At 43.9% G+C, this 5,714-nt stretch overlaps 1 pseudogene; it reads right to left on the bottom strand.

Annotated features, from left to right (window-relative positions):
* Window positions 1-1,867: 1,867 nt before the first annotated feature.
* Window positions 1,868-5,273, bottom strand: LOC137962800 (nucleolin 2-like; annotated as a pseudogene).
* Between the last annotated feature and the right edge of the window lie 441 nt (window positions 5,274-5,714).

Genomic DNA, 5,714 nt, shown 5'->3' with positions numbered 1-5,714 from the left:
CCTTAGCCCTCTCCATCACCACACTCATACTTTGGCTGACCCACACCCATCATCCCTTATCTACTTCATTTCCTCCCCCCCCCCCCCTGTGTTATTGTCACTTGATCCAAGAACAACATTTCCAAACCCATCCAAAAACTAAACCTCACAGCCCAAGTTCCCGCATCTGCCAACCGTGAACCCACAACTGTAACTCAAGCTCTCACCAATCCCGAATGACGTCAGGCTATGTTTGATGAGTATGATACTCTTGTTCGAAATGGTACATAGGAACTTGTTCCCTCGGGTCCCTCGCAAAATCTGGTTGGTTGCAAATAGATTGTTCATACTAAATATCATTTTGATGGCTCCATTGACAGGTACAAGGCTCGTTTAGTTGCCAAAGGGTTTCACCAACGCCCTAGAGTTGATTATCATGAAACATTTAGTCCAGTTGTCAAGCCTACCACTATTTGCATTGTTCTTAACCTTACAGTAAGTCGTGGCTGGTCGCTTCGCCAACTTGATGTTAATAATGCGTTTCTCCAAGGCACTCTATCTGATGATGTATTTATGACACAACCACCAGGTTTCATTGACCGGAATAATCCGAATCATGTATGCAAACTTTGCAAGGCTATCTACAGTCTTAAGCAAGCACCTCGTGCTTGGTATCATGAGTTGCGCTAGTTTCTCATTATCTCGGGCTTCTCCAACTCTCATGCAGACTCAACTCTATTTATCTCACACACAGATTCAGATGTGTTGTATATTCTGGTCTATGTTGATGACATTATTATTACAGGAAACAATGATCAAACTATGACGACAATCATTCACCTACTTGCTCAGAGATTCTCACTCAAGATCTTAGCCCCTTGGCTTATTTTCTCAATATTGAAGTTGTTCCTCATTCTTAAGGCCTTCTTCTCTCTCAACGCCAGTATATCTGTGATCTCCTTCATCGCACACACATGACCAATGCAAAGCCTGTCGCTACACCCCTTGTCACATCATCTACACTCACACTTCAGTCTGGCACGACACTATCTGATGCATCTAAATATCGAACGATTATTGGAAGTCTGTAATATTTGTCTCTCACTCGCCCTGACATTGCTTATGTGGTAAATAAGTTATCTCAGTCTATGCATGGCCCCACTACTGATCATTGGAATGTTGTCAAACGTTTGTTACGATATCTCTGTGGGACTCTGGATCATGGTATCGTCTTACATCGACAATCTTCTTTGTCCCTTCATGTGTTCTCTGATGCTGATTGGGCAGATAACAAAGATGATTTTACTTCAACCAGTGTATTATGGTCCTGGGTTAAGTACCTATGCCTTCTGCTCCTAACAGGCCGGTCTTTTGGGTAGTATTGGCTAAGTGCTTAACATTTGGTATCAGAGCAGGCGCTACGTCTCAACTTTGAGTCCCTGTGTGCACAAGTGGACCACACACCCCTGGCGGGTCGCCGTAAGGGAGTATGGGCTCTTGACCCGGTCCCTGTTGCTGTGTTAAGGCCGTCGTGGTCATCGGCTCGGGAGGGCGGGGTGTACTATTATGGTCCTATGTTAAATACCTATGTTTTTCGCTCCTAACAGGCCAATCTTTTGGGTAGAATTGGCTAGGTGTTTAACATTTAGTTGTTACGGTCCTGGATCTGACACAAGGATTCGTTGTTATGGTCCTGGATCTACCACGGGTTATTGTAGGGATACCATGAGGAATTGTAGGGAGACATGGAGAAGAAGACGAAGATCAAGCCAAAAGGAAGCTTGAAAACTCTAGAACTCATCAAGGAGAGATCCAAGCCTGTTTACCCTACAATTAACCTAAAATCAATGCTTGTCTTTCTCATTACTCTTACCCCTTAAATAGGGTTCACCCTGTTAGGGTTTAAGATAAAATATTACAAAATACCCCTATAAATAAAATATTCCAAAAATACCTTGTGCCCTAAAACTGAAATAAAATAATGTAAACTAAATAAAAAAATTAAATATTAATGTTATTGCGTACATAACATTACACCCCACTGGAAGAACGAGCTTGTCCTCAAGCTCGAAAGTAGGGGCTGTATGCCGACGTTGCCACCTGTTCCCAAGTGGCATCTGCGATAGCTATGTCCACCCTCTGGACGCCCAAAACTGGAGCATTCCCTCTAAGAATTTTTTTTTCAACCAACTATAGGAAAGTGTGTCAAATGTCATTACATCTCGCCCAACAGCAATGCTGCCCTCCCTCAGTCCTAGAATGGTGTGAAAGAGCCCCTCCCGGTGGCCTCCCATTGGCAAAGTTGCACTGCCTACCCATTGCCTGCATGACCCGTGGGAATAAGTAGACTCGGCAGCACTGACCCCCTCCCGTTGCTGCACCAGGAAACACTCAAAGGCCTGAAACCATCACGATTGTCACCCCTTGGCCTAGCCTCTTCCACTGTTAGATTGTAGCCATTTATATCTGAACTGTTGAGTTCCAAAGCCTGAGAGAAACCGTCATCACCGTTGAAGTCCTTGTAAGCAAGCCCCTTAGAAGCACCAGTCTCATAATCCTTTGGAATAGAAACTCAAGTAATCTCTCCGCAGAAGCCAAAATGCTCTTCCCAAGCACTTTGAATCTCATCTTCTTCTAGAGATTTATCAAACCCACGAATGTATATAGTCTTCCCCTGCTCACCTTTACCACTTTTCTGATATAAGTTGTTATCATTGCCGCTATGAGGAGTGTGTGAACCTCTTTCACGAGTTAGATCAAGCCTCACACCACGGCCTAAAAGGTCGTGACCCTTCAGTTCAAGAGCCCTCTGTGCCACCTCTTCTGTAGCAAACTCAACATGCCCAAAACCTCTAAAACGACCGTCCTCACCTATAGCAAATCGAACATCAACAACTTCTCTTGCATCTTTGAAGAATTCCTCCACATCAGGACGTTCAACACTGAAGGATAAGTTGCCCACAAATAGTGTTTTTGAACTGGTTGTTTGAACTTGAGGAGTGACAGTAGTTTCAAGAGCTTTCTTTTCAGATTTTGTAGCAGTCTGCTTTCTTGTAGAGGAATCTTCCATTACAACATCATTAGCCTTTTTCTTTGCAGTCTTGGCAGGTTCTTCTTCCTTACTGTCTTCCTCAGAAGTATCATCTTCACAACTACTACTCTTTGCAGGAGATTGGCTTCGCTTAGGCTCAACATCTGAACTTTCCTAGTTATCATCCTCATCACTGTTGTTCTCTTTTTTGGCAACCTTTGGAAAAACTAGCATTTTCTGATTTTTAGTTTGAGGCTCATCATCAAAACTCTCACTAGCTTTCATAGTACACCTTGGCACCTGTCCAAATAACTCGGTTATCATCCTAATACTCACTGGAATACAAGATCCTGATCCTACTACGTCAACAGAATTAATGTTTTCAATAGTAAGTCCAACTTCCAACAAGGCCTTTTCAAGTGGGCCCTTAACCCTCTCCAAAATAGGAACAATAATTAGCTCAAATTCATCCCTTTCAATGAATCCCTTCACATCCTTCTCATCCAGCAAACATTCAATATTAAGAGGTGCCTTTGGTTTTGCATGCAAAACCTTCTTCGGCTTCTCACATGCAGCACGAAGTCTAGTGCAAGCTTGAGCATTCTAATAAACATCAATCAGAACACTCTCCTGCAACCAATAACTGAACTCAGCTCTGCGAACAAGAGGGTAGGCGTCAGGATCCAAGTCTGCTGGACCATCCTTGATCTCATCAATCATACCCCCTCCATCATCCACATCGGCATCCACATGTGGTGGTTTAGATTGACGACTTAATGCCCTTTCTGAAAACAGAACCTTGATCAACTCCCACACCATGACCAGGTGCATCAAATACATAAAAGAAGAAGCCAAAGACCCATAGACCTCAAGCTGTGTCTCAATAATCATAATATACTCCCTACAAATTTCTGGTAGTGGTAAACGAATACATCTGAGCTTTCGAAGCTTTAATCTGAAGCCATCCACCACAACAGCAGTAGTTCCATGGACTATTGATTTGTGAAGCTGTAGTGGAGAAACAAAACAAGAATTGACAAGTGCCACTTGTTCTTCATCAGTGTCATCTCTGACTGTTGTATTGCTTGCAACTTCTCTACTTGGATTATGGTTGACAATTCATTTTTGTAACCAGTACTGCCTACATGTGTGCCGGTATGAACAAGGATGCCATTAGGCCCCCACCCAACAATGAAGGACCTTCCCATGTAAAGTGCAGCATCAACTACATTGCCAGAATGGCTATTGGTGATAGGAGTCCAGTCCAGGTTGAAGCCTTCTACTTTGGTTGCTCTAATTGGCAAGCTTCTAGTTTGCCGGATCAAAAGAATGTTCCTAGATGGATCCATCTCTGGAGTAATGTTATACTCTATCATGGCTTGTGGTGACTTCCTTAAAGTTGATGGTATTAGTGTAACTGCAGCCATGCGTGCAGTAGAAATTTGAAGAGGCACACTACTGCTGGTCTCAGCAGTAGAAAAATAAAAACAACATCCCAACAAAATGTTCTATCCCTCCGAGCATCCCCAAAAAAATTCCATCTCTGAATGCATACACACAAGCCAGAATTTTGTCAAAATAGTTTTGTTTCTCTGCTTCCTGGAACAGAAACCCACCAGGCCAAAAATTCGAATTTGAAGTTCGTGGCTGAACAACATACATGTGATTCAAAAAATTAAACCCCACATCTTCAATTTGACAACTCCCATCCGCACAGGTACTGTGCTCATCCACAGAAAAAAGATGCCACCAGGAAAAAAAATTCGAACGTCCCCAAAACTTTATTTTTATGGATACCGACATCCTTCCTCTCGAAATGCATACACCGCAGCCGAAACTCCAATATTTTGGCACTGTTTCTCTGCTTCACGAAGTAGAGAACCTTCGTCCCCAATTTTCGTGCAGCGTTGCTACTACTCAGCCCCTTGGAGGCCCTTCACCCCCATGGAAAAATCGTTTAGACATGAAATTCGATGGCGTTTTGGAAGCTTACCCCAAAATACGTTGAAGTGGTTCCCCGCTAGACTACCGAGAGCTGGATTGACAGTGAGAGGTGGTGGCCGGATGTCACACCCCACTAGATTTGTTTCCGATAGCACCGACGGAGCCTCCTACGTGTTTGGTGGCGAAGGGCAGCCCTTCGGGGCTTCGTCGCTTGGAGATTTTCTAAGACAGAGGAGGGATGTTCGAACTGATTCGTTGAGATAGAGTCAGACCGGAATGCTTCCATCTGCTTTTCTAGAAAACCTACTGCTGGCCGTGATAATGGAATTTGTAAGGTGGAACCCAAATCAGCCTTTATTGACTAGATTGTGCCGCATACCCCTCCAATTTTGGATTTCCAGGGTCCTTCTTGGAGATTTTTGAGGCCCCCGTAGTCAAATTTGGGGTCACACCAGTATCATCCACTACCGACGATGTTTTGGAAGAAAACCTTGCCAAATGCCCCAAATCTTGGCCCCCACAGTGCGGCTTGGGATCTCCCTGTGCGAAAATTTTGAAAGTTTCTGAGACATGGCCTTTCTGCTCTTCTAAAACAGCGCCTGCCTCTTCTGCAGGGACTTTGGCTGGTAAACAGGATGAAATGGTTAATTTTTCTTGTAGGTGACTTGTTTTCCCATCCGAGACAGCTGCTCAATCAACTATCTCAGTGTGTATTTCGTGCTCGGAGATTTGAGGTTGTATGACCTTTTCTGTGGAAGCC

This window comes from Aristolochia californica, unplaced genomic scaffold (genome assembly GCF_029961685.1).
Source record: "Aristolochia californica isolate CCGP_79_NKW_82.1479 unplaced genomic scaffold, dmAriCali1.0.hap1 SCAF_4, whole genome shotgun sequence".
Lineage (NCBI taxonomy): Eukaryota > Viridiplantae > Streptophyta > Magnoliopsida > Piperales > Aristolochiaceae > Aristolochia > Aristolochia californica.
The sequence above is the reverse complement of the archived record's forward strand: the minus strand, read 5'-3'. Positions and strand labels throughout refer to the sequence as shown.